Genomic DNA, 24,138 nt, shown 5'->3' with positions numbered 1-24,138 from the left:
TATTGGAAATAGCGTCCCCAAGGTTCTCAAGGTCCAGTATCGCCTCAGCCTGTGTACCAATTGAGCGGCTCAAGTTCGTATTGAGTGCTGTTGCAGGGGGATCAGATATTCCAGGAATGCTAATACTTGAGGATGGCTTTATCCAAGGGGACAGACAGGTTCGAGAAGGGCCAGTACATGTGGGCTGTCACAATTCACCTAACAGTCTCAGAACCTAAATTAGAATATGGAGGAAAAAAGAAATCCTCAAATGTCTTGAGGAAACTGTAAATACGGTGTAGAGTCTACAGTCTCAATTTCATCCACTAGAAGGGCAATGTTAGAGAGGACATTCATAGATTCTCTTGTTATTCACCAGTCTTGTTCTGCACACAATGAATCCTCATTTTGTGAACTGTAAAGCTCTTGTTTGCTATATACCTTTGTGGGTTTTAATTTGTTAACTAAATGCATGCTTTTTTCTAGAGTTCAAGATAATGTATATCCCTGTGTTGAAAACAAATATTGTTTTGATAATGAAAAGATATTGTGCACCATAATATCATTCTTCTATTACATGTTCCTAGCCGCTGTGCGCTCCAGTCTGCTTCAGTTATCCATTCTGAGATCTGACTTATCCGCTTATACATTGATTCCAACATTTTACACATGTTGAAAAATTGCAACTAGAGAACACCTAGATGGCATGCCACTTCAGCTGAAGTAATTACAATAACTATTTTTTTAATAACGATTGTATACTAGTCTGCCATTGCATCATCATAGGATAGTAGGGCTTTATTGTGTAAAATTCGCATGGTGGTGTCAAGTGAGGTGGCTGAAAAGATACTTCATGTGCTCCCTCAATTGGCAGCAAACTCTCCTGCTAGACCACGTCTAAATAATCTGGGTTATTGTTCTCCACTTAAGAACTGTGCTGAAGATTGACTAGGACACCCTAACCACTGAACAAATTACTTCAATCAATCAATCAATCAATCAATCAATCAATCACAGGCTTGTAAAGCGCGCTACTCACACGTGAGGGTGACAAGGCACCCGGGCGGGTCTCAAGGCACGGAAATATTACTCTTGATATCCCAGACATTAGAATAAAGATCATAAAGTATTGTCATGTTTGGACAATTTGAAAGTTGAGTAAACCTGGTCATCACCACTCCACACATGGCTTCAAATTATTTGCCATGGATCTCCATTCCTCAATTTTGTCAGAATCTTTTTCTGAACATTTAACACTGACAACACTACTGTTTGCTCGAAGCTACTGGAATTCTTTCAACATCTGTGCCCCTTTAGACCCATATTCCTAAGGAAAATGATACAAATCAGCAAGCAACTGAAGATGCTCCAGAGTCACTATCTTGGCTTTGTAGAGAGGCTTCTCGTTTAGACCAGGCAGAGATGTTTCTTTTTTTGTCCATCAGTCTGCATGGATGCAATGTCACTCCAAGAGTCATCTTGTATTGATGTTTCAGAGGACTTTGACTCAGATATGCTCCCTTTATCAGTGTGCATTGGTTTCAGCTCTTCAGACATTTTGAATTCCAGAGTGTCACTTAATGTACGATTAATAGTCTTGTCCACATCTTCCTGTTTTTCTACTACCATGTCCATTGGTTCTTCCTCTAACAGCTTTTCCTCTTCTTCCTTAGAAGGCAACAGAGGATTGACAGACCTTGTAGCTTTTTGGCTCATCATTGGCTGCTGATATACTGTTGTCACAGTGGTTGCTGAATTTAATGTTAATGGAGTGACTTTGGCTGCGCCACAGTAAACACGAGTCTTAGCTCCACTGTGAGCTACTTGCCTACTGCTGTATTGGCAGGATACCCCAAACTCTTGAAGCCAGTCTGTTTGTGACAATCTCAAGGCCATCTGAGGGCTATACAAATTATCTGTTTCAATATCTTCATCACTTCCTTCATTTTCCTATTCGATACAGTGAAGTCTTATGTGTCAGCCATTACCATATCTTTTCACACTCCATTCATGTTAGATTTGTACCAGGTTTCCAAAGTTTAAATAGCAACATAGTTTGCTTAAAATTCATAGCTGGGATTTGTCAGAGCTTCCTTTAGCCTAGGAAAGAGTTCTGTTGAACGTCTCTTGTATGGTCCAATAAAAAGTCTCTTCTGATCATAGTGGTTAGCATGTATATTATCCCAGATAACTGGAGCCATCTTAGGAATTTTGGAAACTTCTTCAATTGATTTCACTGGGATGTCTTTATATACAACCTTGGGACCTTCCACAACACCTGAATACCAGGTAGCAGCTCTTAACCTACAAACCGTAGATAGGGAGACTAAGCAGTATTTGGAAAATAGAAAGTTGAAAGTTCCACAGTATTCTTTTGGAGAGAAAAAAATGGTTGTGGTTCTCCCAAGTACTGAAAAATGTCATTTGTGATCGAGAGCTGGACATGGGCAAGGGAGCTGAACACCTCTTTGTCGTCTGGATACAATTTGTGATCAATATCATCAAACAGCAATGCAAAAGAATGCCAACCAAAATAGGTAACCTGGTATAGTTTGCGCTTTAATATAGACACTTCTTTTGGATTTGAGAAAGTGATGTCATTTCCAGGTGAGATAGCATATGTAAACTCAATGCCAAATTTATGAGCTGCTGAGATTAACGTTAAAAGTTGTTCAGCTACATCCACGGAGTATATTTCTCTCCACAACATCCTGTGCTTGTAATCATTCTCTGGAGCATACAGGTAAGTATTCAGTCTCCATTTCTGAAGCCTTCTGAAAAGCTCCTTCTTCTGTTCCATAATCTGAGGCATTTCATAGAATCGTGGACAAAGAACACAGTGTATTTGTCAATGCTGAGGAGTGCACATTTGCTGCTTTCATCTATGGGAGCGCAACGCAAAGTTAGGTATTAAAAATCCATTTGTGTGTAAGGGTGGTGGAGATATACTAGTTATTTAGTCTGTTGTCTTTACATGTTGATCACACCCAGTTTTTAACATATTGCTAACCACTGATCTTCTTTACCCTGAGGCATAATGCTCCTTATCCCAGTCTTATTTACTGAGGCGCCTCCTCTCCCAGACAGATGGTGTCTGTTAAAAATTGTGTCTCTAGTTGGCAGAAGTATGCACCCTGTCCAAGTAGGTGCCATAGTCCTAGTCAGGGTAAGTTGGATTCACAACCTAAATTAACCTGTGCTCACTCGCTGGTAGATTAGCACAGAGCTATCAGGCTTAACTTAACTGCAATGTGTAAAGTATTTGTGCAACACTTCAACTACAGTAACAAAGTGGAAACACCACAAAAAGACTCCACACCAGTTTAGGAACCTAGGGCCCGATTCACAGAACTAACTTAGGACAAAATCCTAAACTTACTACTTTTGGTATTCACAGAAGGCATTTAGTAGTAGTAAAGTTAGGATTTTGTCTTAAGTCTGTCTTAAGTCTGTCTTAAGTCTGTCCTACTACTTTTGGTATTCACAGAAGGCATTTAGTAGTAGTAAAGTTAGGATTTTGTCTTAAGTTTGACTTAAGACAGACTTAAGACAGTCTTAAGACAAACTTGAGACAAACTTAGGACAGACTTAAGACAGATTTAAGACAAAATCCTAACTTTACTACTACTAAATGCCTTCTGTGAATACCAGAAGTAGTAAGTTTAAGATTTTGTCTTAAGTTAGTTCTGTAAATCGGGCCCTTAGAGAATATTCACCTGAGTAAAACAAGACCAAACGACAAAACTCCAATAAGCAGAACGTGAGTTATGAATTTATAAAGATTAAGCCCAAAAACAGTACTTAGAAGTCAATAGCGCTAAAAGATGACTTGAGGGTGCGCTAAACTGTGGGAAAGGCAAAGTGCAGGCTGACCGCAATGGAGGACAGGCCGGCTACTGAATCCAAAGAGCCTGCTGATTAAGTACCTTGGATGGAGCAAGACGCAACGTCGAAGACTCAATGCGTTGGTTCTGATTCACTCAGTGGGATTGCTGCATCGAAGTCGAGCCTCGCAGTCAGGACCTCACATTGGCACTGCATCGTCGTCAAACCTTGCAATCGGGTCCCACGTGTTGTTGAGCCATTCAGGGATGTCATTGGATCGACTCTGAATTGGCATCAAAGCGCAATAGGTCAGTTCCAATCGGATCAGAGATGGTGATGCATAGTGTTTGGGGCAAAACAGCTGCAGAACCCACTTTTGAGGCCCATGACTCGAGGGGCACATCAGGCAAGGGATGACTCACAGATGGCAGAATCAGCAGCTCTAATGGCCCTGAGACTTCAAGAATTATGGAGCAAGCCAGCAAGCCTTTGGAGAAATGTGGATATAAAGCATGTCGAGTGCAGGACCAGTCCTTCTCATTCCCAGGCAAAAAGCAGCAGGCCAACACAGCAAAGCAGGTAGCAAAATGGCAGTCCTTCCTACAGCACAGCAATCAGCAGGCAGCAGGCCAACACAGTAAAGCAGTTAGCAAACTAGAAGTCCCTCCTGCAGCACAGCAGCTCTTTCTTTAGTCTGAATGTCTAGCAAAGTTCTGATTTGGTAATGTCAGGGGTCAGGTACGTATACCCAGTTGTGCCTTTGAAGTTAGGGAGTCTTCAAAGAAGATCACAAGGTCACTGCCTTTCCTGTCCTGGCTCCAGACTCACTACAGGGGGGTTCCTTGTTTGGCTACAGGCACAGCCCTATTCAGGTGCAAGTGTTGGCTCCTCCCTCCCAATCTACCTCGGGAAGCCCATTAGCCTGGTGATGGGTCATCAGGATGCAAATGTCACACCCCAGCTCCCTTAGTGTGTAACTGTCTAGAGGGACTGCATAAAGCCCAGCTGTCACCCAACCCAGACATTTACTCAGAGACAGATAGGGGCACAGAATGGTTAAAGTAAAAAAAGGCCAGCTTGGCATTTTCAGACTCACAATTTAAAATCTGACTTTACCATAAGTTGTGATTTTACATTGAGTCCAGAGACACCAAACTCCACATCCCTATAATTTTTCCATTGGAAATTACACATACACGATGTTTTAAGGCAATCTCAATGTTAATCCATGGGAGAGATAGGCCTTGCATTAGTAAAAAATGAACTTAATCGTTTTTCACTACCAGGAGATGAAAAGCACAAAAGTACATTTCCTAAATTTAGATACACTGCACCCTGCCCATAGGGTTGCCTAGGGCCTACAGTAGGCATGACTTATATGGAATAAAATTGAAGGTTTTGGCCTGGCAAGTAGGCTAACTTACCAGGTTAAAATGGCAGTTTAAAACTGCACACAGGATATGTTGGTCTGTAGCCCAGCTAGCTCACAGTGCCACATAAGCCCCCCTAACCTTACCAGGGAGCGAATGGACTCTGGCAACCACTGAATATGACAAACCTCAGGAATCGTGGAAACAGTACAGAACCTTTCGCTGAGGCACTCATGCTCACTTGTTCTCAGAGAAGTATACAGAATACACAGTGAGACATTTTTCAGTATATTCATTGAACCAAGGTTATTCTTGTATAAAATACATGTGCTGCAATGACTAGTAGACAGAAGCAGATAAACGTGATTACAAGCACCGAAAGAGTGTACAGTAGATACATTTCTACCATGGTGCTGAAGCAATGATTATAGGCACGCATATATGCAAAATACGGTAATCTAACATACTTCTATGATGCAGACCCTACTGTGAGTGTATATACAGTGTGTATGGGTGTAGAGCCAAGAACCCCCCAAGGGACGATCCCACCATTACCTGATCAGATAGAGTGAAGGACTCTGTTTTGGTCTCGAGTTGAACACCCCTAAAAGAATATCAGACCAATGCGAGTGGATTCTCATACTTTACGGGCCTTCAATGTCAGCAGAAGGGCCTCCTCTACCAATCTATTGCTGTGCCTATTATTTATAATAAAGAGCAGCCTTTGCGATGTCCGCATTAGATTAGCGATGTTATGGATATGTAGATAGTGCTGTTGCATGTGGATGAAGATAGGACGACTTTTGTACCGAGTGTGTAGAGAGGCCTAGTACATGATGTTCAAGGCATCATGATAATATTGTGTGAAGCTGGATGTGTAAACAAAGTAGTTTCAGAGAAACTTATCCAACATTGTCATGCATGCAAATGTGTGCAAAGGTTCACAGCTTAAATTTTAATTTCTAGGGCAATGTAAGAAATAAACTGCTTCGCTACATGGGCCTAACTCAGGAATATAACAACATGTTAATCAAAATATGAATAGTGGCATAAAAGTACAGACATGATAAAGCGGTCTTCCATTTTTGGAGGTTGTTTGCGACAGAGCTCCACTTTCTGGCTTGCTTGCTTTCTGGTTAGTTGTTTGAAGCATGGAATTATTAACACACTATTGTACTATGGCTACAGGAGAAGATTCCTTCACCTGAGCCAGAAGGGTAGAGAGATGTTCCTAGAGGGGATATGTCCTCCCAATTCAAATATTGGTCCACAATGGTATCCCACCTAGTATAGAGACGGTCGGGCACTATTCTAAACTCACAGGGCATCATCCAGAAAGCTGCACTCATAAGGACCAGTAAGTAGAATACTTATCTCTCATCCGGTACCGTATGGTTTCATGTCCGCCTGTAAAAGAAACAATGATTGTATAATCACATATGTCCAACTCGCGCTGTGCCTATATCACCCAAAAATTCATTTAGGATGGGTGCTATAGTGTGCTTCCATCCATCATGCTTTGTGTGGTTGTGATCAAACACAAGCTTTCTGGGATGCTGTCCCAGGAAATTACAACTATCAAGTGGTGGTGCCATTAACATCTCACTACCCATATTGTGGAGCCAGGTAAAAAGGTGTAGTTTTTAATCCTCACATCACATTCATTCCGCACCTTTACACTCATATTCATATTTCCAGGTTAGGTATTGTCCGTGATTTATCACGTGATTGGATTAACTACATTTAAATATCTTACCCTTTTGCAGAGGTTCTAGAATGTCTCAAGCGGGTAGTCTTGTAGTCAAACTATGTATCTGTACGAGCCAAAAAGGAAATAAATGAGGGGAGAAAAAACAGAAGAGACACTGCTTGCATTAATGTACTGCGGCCGGACAACTTACACATGCCTCTCTCGGATGCACACAATGCATTCTTACTCACCTTCGCCTCTCAGTTACTTTATCAAAGGTCCTGCCCCATGGCCTCACCTACTTAGGTCTGCGTCTCCCGGCATTTGCGAGTCTGAAAGCCAGGACTGCGTCTTATAACCAGTTCTTGCCTGAACATTTCCGAATTGCCGAGGGGTGGAGCCCCGCCCTTAGCGCTTTCCGATTACATCATTCCGCAGGTCCCAAATTGGGTCTACGAAATAGAGCTGCTTCATGGGAATTGAAGTTCATTTACTTCTATTGCCATGGTCACCGAACAACGCTGGGAATTACCGTAATGCAAGGCTATTATGGCTATCGGTTGCAGCGTGCTTTTAAATGTGTGTTTTCACATTTCCAGGATCGGTCAACCTTTTTTAACAGGGTAAGACCCATGGTTCCAAGAATCTTCAAAGTTCTTAAGGAAGTTCAATACTTCTGAGTGGCCAATGATATAAGCCCTTTACGCTTGTTACCATTGTCATCCCATATATCTGAATAAAGGACCATAGCTTTTAAGAACATTTATGGGGATGTGTGGCCCATGGCATCACCATGTAGTGTATTCACTATTAAAAATTACGGTAGAAAGAGCGATGGGATGGATTTTCCCAGGGGTCAGATAACTAATTTAGTGATTGATATTAGTGTGACATTATGATCCTGATGTAGAGAGGGCCATGGGATAGGAGGTCCCAGGGCTGGTTGCTTCCTGGCGATCGTTTAATGGAGTATGACCCCATGTTATTCAGAGGTACCTAAGTCCTTTTAGGAAACGCCCTATATTTTTCGAGTGGGCAATGATACTGCCTAGCCTTATGCTTGTTATTGGTGTCATCACACATATCTGAAAACGCTACACGATCACTCAACTCATGAAATACATTAGTGAGTGGTCATGTGACATACCTAAGCACATTTCATGTGATGTATCAATTGTTATAGTTATTTGTGTGCCTGTGAATATATTTGAGGGGAACATATGTACATACATAGTGAGCCCATAGCTCAACGTTGTTTCCATATGTGAGCCCTGAGTTCAAGTAGTCCATAGTGTTAACTCAAATTAATTTTCCTGGTCTCGAATATTAGTGAAACCCATGCTTGGGCCATGGCCTTCGGATCCAGAGGATGAGCTAAGAGACGGTAGAACCGAAGTATATACCTCATTTTTAGTTCAGTTGATTCCATGGAATAGAGACATTTAGTTCCTGTATGTGGGTCTGTAGTCTATTAAGCCCACAGCTGTTCTTTCTCCAGCAGCCTCTTTGATATACCTGTGCCACCTTTAATCATCTCATTTACAGTGCACTCCAGATCATTGTCTGTGTATCCCTTTTTGAGGTAGTGGGAAGTGAGTCTGGTAGCTATGATCTCTTTTGATTGTGCTCCTATGCTCACTAATCCATATTTTGACCTTCCTGGTAGTCATTCCAATGTATTTGTATTTGCAGGGGCATGTGATCATATATACAATGTTTTCAGTATTACAGTTTGGGTGATCTCTCTGTTCCCAAGGGTATGCAAACCCAGGTCAACATGGGTGGTAAGGGTAGTAAACTGACAGACAACACACAAACCGCATGGATAATGGCACTTCACCTGTGGTTGGTTCCATAAAGTCAATTATGTATTCTGTTTTGTTTTCCGACTGTCAGTCTGAACTAGAGTGTTCCTGAAACTTTTATTGTGTCTGAATGAGAACATGGGCTTCTCAAACTCTAGTTTGTTGGAGGTTGCTAATCTTTCACATACAGTGGCGGCTGGTGACATTTAAAAGTGGTGCGTGTAAAACAATTGTTGTACTTCACTGCGGCGAGCGTGCGTAGTGTGCGAGCCTGAACCACCTATGGGGAGTTTGGGGGTTTCAAACCCCGAGAAATTTTGTTTTACAAACCCACACCCCAATGAAGGAGCTGCCACAGGGAGAGGATGTGGTTTATGTCCAGAGCTGCCAACTTTGGATCCAGGGAACCAGGCTAAAGTCTCGGTGTGCATGCCCATTGCTACAAAGTGGAAAGACCCGGACCATCCTTCCTATTCTGCTTGGTTTGCCCGGATGCTCCATATGTGCAATCAGGAAAGAGCTTTATACAACTGCAAGGGGTGGCGGGACAAGAAACGAGGTAGAAAGATCTGGAGCCCTAGGTTTATTTGGGCTTTTAATGAGTAGCCAGGATTGGCGTGCTATAGTGTCTTTCCGATCGTTGAGTTTGTTATTGCACTAAATGTATTTTTGTTAGTTGGCTTTGCTACACAGAAACCACTCACGTAACTTTCTTTCAAAGTTTACCTTCCTATTCAGATCGTTCATCCATAGCTGAGGGAAGTACTCTATTTGAGTAAAATGTAGGTTAGAGCAAATTACGCAAGGTTAGTCTGAAAGCCCTTAATCGAGCACCATAGATTGAATGGACAGTAAATCAGCATGGAGAGAGGCAACCACTAGGTCTGCCCTTCCTCCAAGTAAACTAATCACTATTTATAAAACCAAAAGGCAGAATCACTAAAAACACAGCTGTGTGTCAAACAATAAAACACAGAGTGCAAAATCATCGTGTACCAGCATGAAAACCGGGGTAGTGGAACGACTACCAAACCATCCAACAACCGGGGTAGTGGAAAGACTACCAAAGCATCCAACAGCACGTTAAATGTAATTTGAAGGTGAATGAAATTCCTAATAAATGTAGTAACATGCTGGCTCTTTTTGAGACTTCATTTCCAATAATATTTACAAAAATTATAGTTTATTTGCAGTCCCTAGATGGGAGTCAATGAATGTTTACACACAGGTTTGCTAGGTCACCTGCTATCTGCCTGTTGGTGTGTCCTGTCGTCACTTCACACCAGTGCCCTCCGGTGCCACTGCTCCTGCTTTACTATAAATAACTACGTAATTGACTTGCAGTTTGCTCAGCCAGCGGTATGGGATGAAGCAGAAACACAGAAGGAATACATAGAGATGGGAAAGGGGCAGCGAATGAGCACGCAACACTGTAGAACGTTCTCCGAGGGGCAGTGACTGAGCACGCAGGGATGTAAGGACTGCCAGGGCCAGCGACTGAGGAATGTGTGCAGAGCATGGTGTGAGTTTATTTATGGCACGTGGCGGTGTATACGGACTGTGACTGTGTGTACTGTAGATACGTTGAAAGCTGGCGTGTAAGAGGGTGTGTGTGCACACTGGTATGAGACTTCGCGTTCATGTGTTTGCATCTAATCCCGGCATCACGCAGTCATTTTATTTTTGCCAGTGCTAACTCTGCCACTTTTAGCCAACTGAAACAGCTGAAAGTTAACAAGCCACTGAAAGTTACTCTGAGCAGGCAGGCGTGCTGCTTCCTTACTATATGTGGAGCGCTATACCACTGCGTCCGTATGAAGTATTTTATCAGGGGAGTAGTCATTAGTGCAGCAGGTGCAGTGGCACCAGGGCCCAACGGTGAGGCATGATCACTGCCACCTCGCTATGATTGTCTTGGGATCAGGAGGTTCCATTCCTGCTGGCACAAGGGCTCTTGACGTCCTTGCCCCAGCGCTGTCTCTCTCCAGAGACAGCTGTAGGATACCTATGCAGGAGACAGCTTCAGTAGGAGAGCGGAGTGCTTCAGAAAATATATCAGGAGAGGCCATGTGTCAGATAAAGGGAAGGGCACCTATATTTGTAACCTCGCTTAGGAACATGTCATTTTACTGTGTGTTCTCGTGGCGCGTGACAGTGGTTGTAAATTACAACCACTGTCAGCGGCGGCCGGCATGCTCGAGGGAAAGGGGGGGGAAATATGAATGAATGAATGAATGAATAAGAATTTATATCACGCAACTAAGCCCGAAGGCATCAAGGCGCCTAGCAAAAGGATCAAACAGACCAGAGCTACTCCTGCGGATAAGCCTTGGCAAAGAGCCACGTCTTTAATGCCTTTCGGAACATAGGGAGATTCTGCTGGAATTTGATTTCAATAGGGCAGGAGTTCCACAGTTTAGGAGCTAGTGACAGAAAGGCTCTCCCTCCCCATTTATCTTTTTGAAAGCGGGGAACTGAGAGTAGATTCCTTCCCTGGGAACGCAAGTTCCTGCTCGGGACATAGGGAGCCAGCAAATCCTTCACTCCTTCTGCCCCGCTGGCAGTCAGGGCCCCAAAGGTCATGCAGAGGATCTTAAAAGCAATCCTATCTTGGATAGGTAACCAATGAAGACTCTTTCTAGCAGCGGTGGCTGACGCAGTCCTGGGAGCGTCCAACACGAATTTGGCTGCCGCATTTTGGGCTATTTGTAGACGCCGCACCAGGCTCTTATTGATGCCAGAGTAGAGGGCGTTGCAGTAGTACAGCCGTGAGGCGACCAGTGCAACCACGATCTGCTTGCGGGCCTGCGGCGCCAAATAGTGTCTGATCTTCTTAAGGGTTCTGATAATGCCCCAGCAGGTGGAAACCGTCCTATTAACCTGTTGAGACATAGAGAGCGCAGGATCAATCATCACCCCTAGATTACGGGCCAGGACCGTGGGTGTGGGACAAACTCCCAAGGAGGGGGGCCACCACTCCGAAGACCAGATGTCCCTATTCCTGCCAAAGATGAGGACCTCGGTTTTTTTCCCCGTTAAGTTTTAGTGAATTATGAATCATCCACTGAGAAACTGCCTCCATGCAGTTCCTGAACCTAAGAGCAGGGGAAAGGGATACCATGATCTGGGTGTCATCTGCATATGACACCACTTCCAGCCCAAATGATCTTATTAACCTGGCAAGTGGGGTCACATAGATGTTAAAAAGGGTAGGGCTTAAAGCCGACCCCTGCGGAACCCCACATTGCACAGGTAGGGGTGTAGATAGGAATTCCCCCAATTTGACCCTCTGTACCCTCTGATTTAAAAAGGAAGCCAAGAGGTTCAAAGCCAGTCCTTCCACCCCAATCTCCCTAAGGCGAGATATCAAAACCGAGGGAGATAGGGTGTCGAAGGCGGCTGTCAAATCCAACAGGATCAGAAGAGTGGTATGGCCTGAATCAACCTCCGTGCGGATGTTGTTGAGCACTACCGTAAGGGCTGATTCCGTGCTATGGTGTCTCCAGAAGCCATGTTGGGACTGATCAAGGCAGCCCGAGCTGTCTAAGAAAGCCGTAAGATGTTCATTAAGATGCGTTTCAAGCATCTTCGCCGGAGCGGGAAGCAAGGAGATAGGCCGAAAATTCTTGAGAATTTCCGGATCTAAAGTGGGCTTCTTAAGAAGGGGCTTCACAACAGCACTTTTCCACAGAGCAGGAAAAATACCCTCCTGTATTGCTTTATTCATAATGGTCAAAAGCAGAGGCAGAAGCGTTTGCCGACATTCCTTAAAGATTTTAAGAGGGCAAGGATCCAAAGGGGATCCTGACCTGGTCTTACTCAACAGCCCATCAAGCTGTTGCAGAGAGAGCGGAGGGAAGTGGAACAGGGGCGCAGACAGAACTCTGCTACCCTCTCCCCCGGCAGGAACAACCGACGAGGGCGGGCTCAGCACTGCTCTCTGCAAGGCAAGGGCCGAGTAAATATCGGCTATTTTGGAATGAAAGAATTGTGCTATATTGTCACAGAGAGCCTGGGAGATAGGAATGGCATCAGGCATTTGCAGGGTGCAAAGAGAGTCTGCAATTTTAAAAAGATCTCTGGGGGAGGTGAGAGCAGAGGTCAGCTTGGAAAAATACTCCTGTATTTCTTTAATCACCTGAGCCTTGTATCCCTTAAGGAGGAGTTTGTGTTTTTCCCTCTCTTTGTAGTCACCACTTGCCCTCCACAATCTTTCCTGCCTCCTACAACCCTGCCTTAGCACTCTCAAAGACTGTGAAAACCACGGGGCTGAGGGTGTCTTTCCTGCAGAGTAGAGGAGAGAAACCGGAGCCAACCGATCCACCGCCATAGCTATCGAGTCAGTAAGCTCACACGCCGCCATGCTAACATCCTTTACTGTGGCAGCGGATGCATTAGGAATGAAAGGAACCAACGTATCATTAGTGATATTCCTATAGTTACGCTTAGGTTCCCTCCTACCAGGACCTCCCAGTTTAGTATATGCAGGAGAGGTCTGAATCCTCAAGTGGAGCGCTAGGTGATCGGACCAAACCAACGGTATAGGAATCTCTGTCTTCAGCCTCTCATCGTTGGAGAACACCCCATCAAGAATGTGACCTGCCCGATGGGTAGGATTGGTAACCACTTGCTGAAGACCAAATGCAGACAGAGATTCCACAAGTGAGGACGTCTCTCTGGAGTCCACATTATCAAGGTGGAAATTTATGTCTCCCAGAACCGTAAACTGGGCACAGCCAAAATACGGTTCTAGGAGATTAAGCAGGGTATTCCCAAAGTCCGCTCTCGGGCCTGGTGGTCTGTAAATCAATATACCAGAAAAGGGAGCAGCGGAAGGAGAGGTTATCATGAAGTATAGAGCCTGGAAGGGGTCTGCGGGGGTGGATAAAGTAGAGATCCGGCAGGTGTGGGAACTCTTATATAGAATCCCCAGCCCTCCTCCCCTTCTCTGCCCTTAAATACAATCCAGCGCGGCAGCTGGACGACTAGAGTGCTAAACAAAATGGCGCCCGCAAAGCGTCCCTTCAAGCCCCAGAATATTCCTAAATCGCCGGTACACCGCCCTAGAGGGAGACCGATGAAACCGCGGTGCATGAAGTCACAATTTAAGTGCAGTTATGTGGTAGTGGGCTAAAACATGAGGGAGGCTAACACAACAAAATAAACAAATTTTAATATAGCAGGCGAATTTAAAATGCACAGAAGGTGCAGAAGCAACACGCTTGAAATATGCAAGGTATTAAAGTGAACCAATGCCAGGCGCTACGCGCAGTAAAAGTAGCCTTGTTATAAACTAACAAAATAATCAAACATTAAACCTACCTACCTGAGTGAGTGCCGGGGTACCGCACCGCCTCCGCTCCAGGCCGGTCACTGCCTGGTGAGTCCTCTTGTTCCTGCTGCAGGAAGCAGGCAGCTTCCTGCTTCCCTCCCCTACGCAAAGCACTACGCAGTACGCACACCAATCTAAACACTGATAGGCGCAGCAGGCGATCGCCCCGGCCGGGACATTTTCTCCCGCATAGAGAAAAAGGGAGAGTGGGTGGTCCCGCTCGAGGGCAGGGGGGGAGTGGCTTACCCACTATTGTGGGTATTGACTGTTTGGTCAGCTCAGGGCCGAAGGCCAAACAGTCAGTACCCACAACAGTGGGTAAGCCACTCCCCCCATGCCCTCGAGCATGACCGCCCACCCTCCCGCCCCCAACCAAGCACAGAGGCACTTCTGCTTTCTCGCTTAGCGAGAAGGCAGAAACATAAATGGTCGTTTTTACCGTTTATGTTTCTGCCTTCTCGCACCGCGAGAAAGCAGTGGGGCGACGCCCCCATGCCCTAATGGGGGAGCCGCCACTGTTCACATAAGACAAAGGTTCGGCTAGAGCTATTAATTCGACTGACGTCTCACTAGGTGATTCTTCTTTATTCTTTTGTACACTGCGTGCTCTGTTATAGAGTCCAACTACACATTTATGATGTGCATACTGTGCATGCATATCACCCACAGCCAATTTTGCAAGAAGTGCTCTATCTTGAACTAACTTGACACACTGACAAACATTAGCATCCACATCATCTGTTTTCACTTATGTAAGTGTAGCACCCTGAACTAATCCAGACAGCCCAATTTTCGATTTTAGTGATCTTAGATAACCTTAGAAAGCTCTCTAAGTGGTAGCTGTGGAGAGCAGCCTTCAGGATTAGTCCAGAAGGAGTATAAAGCAGGTTGTTTTACCAGTACTTAACCTTATAGTGTAGGTTAAGTTAAAAAGAACCATACAATGTAGTTATAAAAATATGTATTTATTATAAACACTCCTTAACTCATTGCAATATCTCCTACCTGAACATATACCCACAATACACACAATACTTTGATAATAGAACACGTAAGTAGAACAAATACACAGTGGTCTCCAGGGGAAGACCAAACCATGTACTAAAATAGTGGAATGCAAACCATAACTTTAGTTGATACCGGACCCAGAAGACGTAGAAAAGTTGGGGAGCAAAGGAACCACCCAAGGTAAGTACCTAGGAACCCCACGGAGGCCGTGTGCAGAGTGGGAACTCGACCGTGGACTCAATGCAAGTCAATGGGTAAGTTGCAATTGCAGTTTTAAAAAAGAAGGACCCCTCCCAGAGGACCCTGAAGAAACTATGTGGAAGATTGGAGAGCCCCCCCCCCCCACTGTGGATAGCCCGGGAACCTGAATACCTACACCAGGGAAGCTGGGTGTATCGGTGTGAAGTGATGTCCGAAAGAGCCGTAGACCACAATGGAGTACTTCAGTGAAGATGCCACAGGCGAAAAAGGCAAAAGAGTCCGGTGGAACCCAAAGGTGGATTCAAGATGAGAGATACCTGGAAGCAGAAGAGATAGAGTCTTTGCTCACTCAGGAGTAACCAGGAGGCATGCAAGATGAATGCCCACCGATGTCAGAGATGCAGGAGAGTTGACGGTTCCCTTCAAGTTGCAGCTGTGCGAACCAGGCAATGCTGGGAAAGACCACGAGACGTGTACAAGCTGTCACACATCGGATGTCAAAGCTAGGTGTTGGTGTCCGTCGGAAGCACCAACAGGCCTTGGCAATGGCAACCAATGTATGCAAAACAATGTGCGGTGTCGGAACCAGCAAGGTCCAAGTGACTCACCACGAGCAGGTAAGTCAGAGCAAGCCCCAAAACAAGCAGGGGAGCCCAATAAAGCCAAAGAAGACCCTTAAGAAGACCCACGGCTGAAGGCACATGAGTCGCAGGAGGACCTCAAGCAGCTCACCAAATGATGAAGGCCCACGTTGCAGAGCATGCAGGGCAGGCTATGATCTTGGTTGCAGGATGTGCTTAAGGCTGGAGCTTCTTGGAGCCCGAAGATCTCTGGTGAAAAGGTTCAACAAAACTTGGCAACAGAAAGTCAATACTGTGCACAGGGGTACTGCTCCAGTGGTTCAGATGAGGGATACTGGCTTCAAACTTGCTGTGAAGACAGTGCAGCCCCTGAGGGAGTTGCAGAACTACCACCTGTATTGCTGAACCTATCAGAGTCTGTAGGAGCTCAGGAGCAGCAGACCGGTCAGCTTTGTTGCAGTGCCTACAGATGCAGGGAAGTGATCATTCACTTCAAGGGAGATTCCTTCGGATGTCTTGGATGTCCACAGGCCGGTAGAAGAACTTGTATGGAGCACAGGCACAAAAAAAGAAGACGACTGGCAGGACGACGAGAGCAGGAGCAGCAGGAGTCTTCCCAGTTTAGTCTCAGTTCCAGAGCGAAGTCCAGCGGAGTCCATAGTGCCCAAACGGTTGAAGATTGTGTGGTTTCGGATCTAAATCTGGTCCCACATCGAATATAAGGAACCACCCACAGGTAAGCCTTTAAGTACCCTAAAGAAAGGGTTGGGACTATTCAGGGGACCCTCCCACAGGAGGGGCTGGACAGTGTGGAGGATACACCCATGTCCTTTGTCCAGTTTTGCACCAGAGCAGGAGCCAATGGCTCCCTGAACTGGTTCTAACTGGAGTATGCAAGGGGGTTACCGAATGTGCCCTTCAAAGCAGTCTAGTGGTGCTTGCAAACGCCCCCAACCTGTCCCAATACACTAAGTCCTGTATGGGAGGTTGTCACACTTCCCTGTGACAGGAAACCTATTGTCCTGCCTTTCCCTGCTCAAGCTTGGCGCAGTATAAATGAGGGCAGAATCGTGACTCTAGTTGGCAGCAGCCATAGTTTGCTATATGGGTCTAGAAGACTGGTACCGGGAGCACTGAGGGCCTCCCGGAGGAGCTTTACAGTGCATGGAATCATACCTCAACACCGTTTACTGTGTTTGGGTATGATTCCAACATGTTTGATACCAAAAACAACAGGGTTTGTTAGAGCCAGTTTAGAGTTAGCCATTGCTTAATGATGCATGGCCACTAAATATATCCTAATGGCTGATACAACATAAACCGGGGAGAATGGACTCAGTGGATTTTAGGAGTGTTTTGCTCATGCAGGGGCACCCTCACACTTATAACTGAGCACCCTGCCTTCAGGATTGAAATGCCTGCCTTCGAGGTGATTTATAGGTTTTAAGTGCAGTGACCGCAGATATAAGGAAACCAATATCTGTCATGAATGGTGCTAGCACCAGCTTACACAGGCTGCAATGGCAGGCCTGTAGTCACAATTTGAGTGGTCTCCCCTGGGTGGCATAATACATTCTTCAGCCCATGGGAGACCCTGTTGTAAATTGAAACAACGATGTGATTAAGCATTTACTAAAGACATTAATTCCTCTGTTATAGATTGTGTTTTCTCTGTTATGTTGACCGAAGCTTGGACTCCATTTTGTATTGTCATGCCTCCACGTGTTCCCCACGAGAAGAGTCCAACCTCTGTGTTAGTTGCTCTTGTAATCTGCCCAGTAACAGTCTATAAATAGCTCCTTTGTCCATCTGGCGCATGCCCAGACTTGACCACATCTGTTATCAGTTAGCCTTGCTTGACCATGTTTTCGCGGGCTCAAGGAGTGCGTTAGCTCCGCCCACCTATTGATTCAGTATCGAAAATGACCATAAATGGTAATGTTCTTCGTCTTCATGTTGTATCCACCCACTTATGAGCCCCTCTACTGTGTATAAAAGGGGACCATGTACGAAGGTTCTTTGTGCTACTCTATGCAATACTGAAGAGTGTTGTGTGGATTGTAGGACCACCCTTAAGGGTTAATAAATGCTGTCTTTGTACTTTGCAGTTTCCGTGCCAACTTCCTTATAGATTCCATTACAGGAGAGCGAACCCTTGTGTCCTGCGGGCCTAGCTGGGGCCTGTATTCATCAATTGGCGCCCGTCACGTGGGGCTCATCGGCGACTCGGATGCTCGAAGGATTGGTCGCGACGAAGGTGAGGAATTGGGCCAGGGACGTGATCACTGCCAGCGGCGTCTTAGCCCTGGCATCCCAAGGTTTTTCTTCCTTCCCTTCCGAGCTGACCGTCTGGGTGGCGCCGGTCCTCGACTGAGACCTCTTCTGTCGGTCTTGCCGTGAAAGCCGTTTGGGCGATTGTGGAGCTTGGCAGTTGGAATCTGGACTCTTGATTGGTAAGAACCGGTGTACGGTACTTGCTCCGAGTTTTTGAAGCCTGATCTGGCTATTTGAGTTTGATTTGTGATGACTAGTCATATTTTGGATTTGTCTTTGTGAATATATATGCGTTGCAACACATATAGGCAGGTAATGTGGAGAGATTTCTCCAGAGCTGTGTAACTTTGAACGGCGCAACGATTAAGTGCCATTTTTTATAATATTGCATATTTTGCATTATTTCTGAGCATGCCTGCTTTTAGCGCACTCCGTAAGTGGTGCTGCTGTTTCGGAAACCGGTTGAACCTCGAGGAATCTGCTCCAGCTCCCCCAGAGGGGACTCCTAATAGGGATATGTATGTGAAGCATGGTCTTTCTTCCATAATGTACAGCACAGTATGGAGGAAATATACAAAAAAAGATCCTGAGTTGCGATGGCCTTTGTATGGATCGTTTGATATACGTAAGATTGAGTATGTGGAACAGTGTATGTGTAAGCGGCGTGCTCGTCAGGATATGTTTGAGTGTGTGCGGTTGTGGGTGAAGGAGGTGCGTGAGCGAGAGAAGCGTGAGAAAGCGCTGTTTGATAAAGAACAACGGAAGAATGATCATGTGCGAGCACAGGAAGCGAAGCGTCGGGAGGACAGAGAGCAGACGGACAGGCAAGAGAAGGAGCGTAGGCTACAAGTTTCGGGTCAATACGTTGTTCGGCAGCCACTTTATCCTGTCCTTAATAATCTCGATGATGATTTTTCTTTACTAGATCGCCCTCCGCCCCCATATGTCGGCGCATCTGCTCCGAGGCCGCAAGATTCTGTCCCGGGTACGGGTAAGGTAGATACGCGGTCCATGTTATCAGCCGACCAAATGGCTGAGCTTCGGCAAATTTCCTTCCGTGCACTTAACGGCAAGATATCTATAGAGGAATTATTTCATACTTGGGGGTCGTGGCAGGAGAGAGATAAATTGTATTTTCTGGGTCATTTCGCGGATGAAGTGATTGATGCTTTCCGGAAACGTTCTGGTGTTTTTGAGCCCGACGAAGTATCATCGGATGCTAAAGCATTGCGTAATGGTGTTTTCTCTTTTTCTAAGGCTCCAGATACGGTTCGGCGGCTGTTCGCCTTGCGGGACGAGGTGCTGGTCTATAAAGAGAAAGCGCGCCAGCGAGCAGGGAAGGAGAAGCAGTCGGATTCGTGCACAACAGAGGGCCACTCATCCACCTCCCAGTCAGATAAGGATGACATAGTGCATGTTAAACCAATGCGAGAGGCAGCGCCTTTGTATGTTCCTCCTAAAGGAGCGGGGACTAGCTCGGACATTACCTCCGCCGATGCTAAGGGATATTTCGTGTATAATTGGGTTTACACTCCATGGCATAGGGCTGATGTTATGGCATTGAAGAATGCGCTGCCCGACCCCCGCAAGAATCCAGCGGCCTTCTATGAAGAAGTTGAGGGGGCCTTGAATTCTTGCGTCATGACTTTAGCAGACATAGATTTGTTCTTTGGGCTTATTCTACCACCAGACATGTGGCGATCTGTGCGGAAGGTAGATGATGTTGCCACTTTTAAGGCTCGATGGTCTGAACTGGAGGATGAGGATAGGGAGAGGAAGCCTGCGCAGAAACCGCCCCAGAATATTTTAGATCTCCCTGCTGCTATTGTGGCTAAGTTGAAGACAATTATCCCCCCTAAAAAAATTGACTGGAATATGTTAGCTGCATGTAAACAGAAAGTTGATGAGTCAGTTGCGGACTTCTTTACGCGCTTTGAGGAGACGTTTCATGATTTTAGTGGCCAGTCGCTTACTGACGATACGGGACGCCACCTTTTTGCGGATAAATATGTAGCTAATCTGCTGCCGGCAGTTGCGGCCCGTCTGAAAGCGAGTGAAAGTTCTTGGTCCTCCGCTGCGCCGACGGCCCTCCTGACTATCGCTCAGTATTATGAGCGTCAGGAGCAAGAAGCAAAGGGCCAGGAGGAAAAGAAATCGAAAGATTTGAAAACAAAGGTGATGTTGGCGCAAGTCTATGGCCCGCATCGACGGGGTAGTAATAGAGGTAGGGGAGGATCTTATGGTCCTCCCTCGGGCCGGTCTGATTTGAATAGGAATCAATGTGCGTATTGTAAGCAATCGGGTCATTGGGCTAGGGACTGCCCGGTGTTGCATGCATCGCGCCAGGGGCATACCCACGGTGGCCCGCGAGGTAGAGGGGGTTTCTCGAACTTTCGAAGGAATTCTAACGAACAGGCTCGTTTTGAGTCTGCGGGGCAGCACCGAGATAGGTCAAATGTTTTCGATCGCCAGCATCAGTGTCAAGCGTCAGGGATTGACCGGTCGGGGTATCATGACTCTCAGCATGCATAGGATTGCGTTGGATGGGGGTTAGAATCAGTTGAGGTACCGGTCGATCAGAAGGGCCCTTATGTATCGGCTGAGGTTTTGGGCTCTACTGATCAGTTCCTAGTGGATACTGGAGCGACACGTAGTGCGCTATCTAAGCAATTGGTTCCGGGGGCTCCCCCATCCGGCTTAATGGTCACATCGGTAGGGTTCGATGGTACACTCTCCCGAAGCCCTCTTTCACAGCCCCTCATGTTTAAGGTTGATTCTTTTTCTGCACCCTGTCCGTTTCTGCTTGCCCCGTACACACCGGACAATATTATGGGTCTTGATATGTTAAAGCACTTTAGGGCTACTATCCGCTGCTCCCCTGCTGGTGTGCGGGTAATATTGAATGACAATTACCCCCGATCTGAACGGATGTGTACGATGTCAGAGGATGCGCTGTTAGCTACCCTCCCTCGTGCTTTGTGGGCAACGTCGGATACTGATGTGGGACAAATGGTGATTCCGCCGGTCCACATTAGTGTCCAGGAGGGGGCGGTGTTACCACGCCTCCCACAGTACCGTATTTCCCAGGAGGGCGAGGAGGCTCTCATACAGATAGTGCAGGATTTGATAACGGTTGGGGTAGTCGAGGAAGTCCCCTACAACATTTGTAACAGTCCGATTCTTCCCATACTGAAAAAGGATACGGATGCCAGAGTTTATCGGTTTATAATTGATTTGAGGGAGGTGAACAAGATCGTGATACCTCAATACCCAGTGGTTTCCGATATCACGACGTTGCTTACCTTGGTCCCGCCTACGGCGACCATGTTCTCAGTGATTGATTTGAAAAATGCCTTCTTTTCCATTCCCATTCACCCTGATAGCCGATATCTTTTTGGGTTTACACTGAATAATAGATCTTATCGTTTCTGTAGGATTCCCCAGGGCTATACAGAAAGCCCTAGCATTTACAGTCAGGCTTTGAAACGACAATTGGATTCCTTTGTCCTGCTCGAGGGTGTCGCCCTCATTCAATATGTCGATGATATCTTACTGGCGGCTGACACCCTGGAGTTATGTGAAAAAAGTACGTTATCCTTACTTTCCTTTCTAGCGTCCCGCAATCATAAGGTATCTAGGAAGAAATTGCAATTCTGTAGACCAAAGGTGACTTATCTGGGTCACCTTTTGTCTAAGGAGGGACGTGCACTCACGCCAGATCGTATCCAAGTAATTTTGGATACACCGAGACCGTCCACACAGAAGGATGTGCGTGCATTTTTGGGCCTTGTTTCTTTTTGTAGACAGTGGATATTGGGGTTTTCGCACATAGCTAAGCCATTGTTAGCCCTCTTGACAAAGGACACGCCTATCCCAATCCCTTGGTCAGATGAGTGTGATACTGCTTTTCAGCAACTACGACAGGCCCTTTGTTCAGCACCAGTGTTAGGGACCCCTGATTATGCAAAACCCTTTTCGTTGTATGTGCATGAGAAAGATGGATGTGCATTGTCAGTTTTAGTGCAGATGCACGGTGATAAGCAGCGCCCATGTGCATATTTTTTGGCTGTACTTGATCCTGTTGCCCGAGCATTACCAGGGTGTTTTCGCTCGGTTGCGGCGACAGCTGTGTCAATACGCCAAAGCGAGGGAATTGTGTTATCTCATAAGCTGTTGGTATTAGTCCCCCATGCTGTTGATGCCCTGCTTAATCAAACAAAGACGCAGCATTTGACCAGCGCCCGTTTAACGGGGTATGAGTTGACGCTTTTGGCTCCTCATATTACGTTGAAAAGGTGCGTAACGCTAAACCCGGCAACATTGCTGCCATACCCCGAAACCCAGCCTGAGGCGCGGAAAGCGCATGATTGTATTCTCGTGACTGAGGAACAAACAAAGGGTCGTATTGATCTCCAGGATACGCCCTTTCCAGATGTAGATGGAGAACTGTGGGTGGATGGATCCTGTCTGAAGCTACCAGATGGTACGGCTTCAGCAGCATATGCAATTACCACATTACAAACGATAGTGGAGACAGCACGCATACCACAGAAATCAGCTCAAGCAGCGGAACTGATAGCATTAACACGAGCATGTGAGCTCAGTACAGGATTATGTGTGAATGTTTATACAGATAGCCGCTATGCCTTCGGAGTAGCGCATGACTTCGGCCTACTCTGGAAGGAGAGAGGGTTTTTAACGTCACATGGAGTACAGATAATGCATGGAGAGTTAGTTCATAATCTTTTAACTGCATTGACATACCCAAAGAAAATTGCCATTGTTAAGTGTAGCGCCCATAGGAAAGTGGTTGATAAAGTTGGAGAAGGGAATGCGTTAGCGGATCGAGTAGCACGGGAGACTGCGATGCAGCCCGGTACTACTGCCATGTATGTAGTGAAGTCACAGGTGGAGAGATGGCATGATGCGAAGGAGGAAGTGCGAGAAATGCAAAGGACCGCTTCTGACAAAGAGCGGGAACAATGGGCTAGCGAGGGGGAACTGGATGACGAGGGTTGCTGGAGAAATAAGCAGATGGATAGATGGAAATTACCCACGGCCTTTGTACAACCTATGGTTCAGATGGCACATGGGCTAGCACATGTTGGAGCTTCCGCAATTGTGAAATTGCTTACCCAAGTCTGGGAGCATCCAGAGATTGCTAGCACGGCAAAGAGGGTGGTGCAGACCTGTATGATCTGCCTGAGGTACAACCCAGGAAAGGGGACTCGAACTCCAGCAGGAGGGTTTGTGACACCCACTGCACCCTTTGAGGTTCTGCAGATGGATTACATCCAGCTCGAGCGCTGTAATAATCTGAAGTATGTTCTAGTAGTGGTCTGCGCTTTCAGCAAATGGGTTGAAGCGTACCCTACGAAAGACAATACTGCGATGACTACTGCGAAGCTGCTGCTGAAGGAGTTTTTCCCCCGATATGGCGTTTGTAGACTTCTGTGGAGTGATAATGGCCCTCACTTTGTAGCGGATGTTATAAAGTATGTCTTGAAGGGTCTAGGCATCACTCAGAAGTTCCACGCCGTGTTTCACCCTCAGTCTGCAGGCCTAGTTGAGAAGTATAATGGTACACTGAAGCTTAAGATCGCCAAAATTCAAGCTTCGACGTCTTTGACTTGGCCAGACGCTCTGCCACTGGCGTTATTGTCAATTAGATCAGTACCGCAGTCTCGAACTGGCCTTACGCCGTACGAGATTGTCTTTGGACGCCCAATGAATATTTGGGGTCCACCAAGACCTAAGGCTGTGTATGATGTACCTTGTGTAATGATGAGCGATTATCTGGCACAGTTAACGGATAACTTGGTTTCTATCCATCAACAGGTCCGAGAGGCGCTCCCTGATCGGTCTACCGGCGAAGGACATGGTCTCCGGCCTGGTGACCATGTCATGGTGAAAGTCTTCGACAGAACGAACAGCTTGGAGCCGAGATGGGTGGGCCCTGAGCAGGTCCTCCTCGCAACGAGGACGGCTGTGCGAGTCTCCAACAGAAAGAATTGGATCCACTCCCTGCACTGTAGGAAGGTGCCGCCCGGATTGGTGGAACCTGCCGTGCTGA

The 24,138-nt window shown here is 46.2% G+C and overlaps 1 pseudogene; it reads right to left on the bottom strand.

Moving 5' to 3' along the window:
* Positions 1 to 246: 246 nt before the first annotated feature.
* Positions 247 to 2,791, bottom strand: LOC146810169 (protein O-GlcNAcase pseudogene; annotated as a pseudogene).
* Between the last annotated feature and the right edge of the window lie 21,347 nt (positions 2,792 to 24,138).

Source organism: Triturus cristatus, chromosome 7, assembly GCF_964204655.1.
Source record: "Triturus cristatus chromosome 7, aTriCri1.1, whole genome shotgun sequence".
Classification (NCBI taxonomy): Eukaryota; Metazoa; Chordata; class Amphibia; order Caudata; family Salamandridae; genus Triturus; species Triturus cristatus.
Note: the sequence above shows the minus strand (reverse complement) of the source record. Positions and strands in the feature narration are given on the sequence as shown.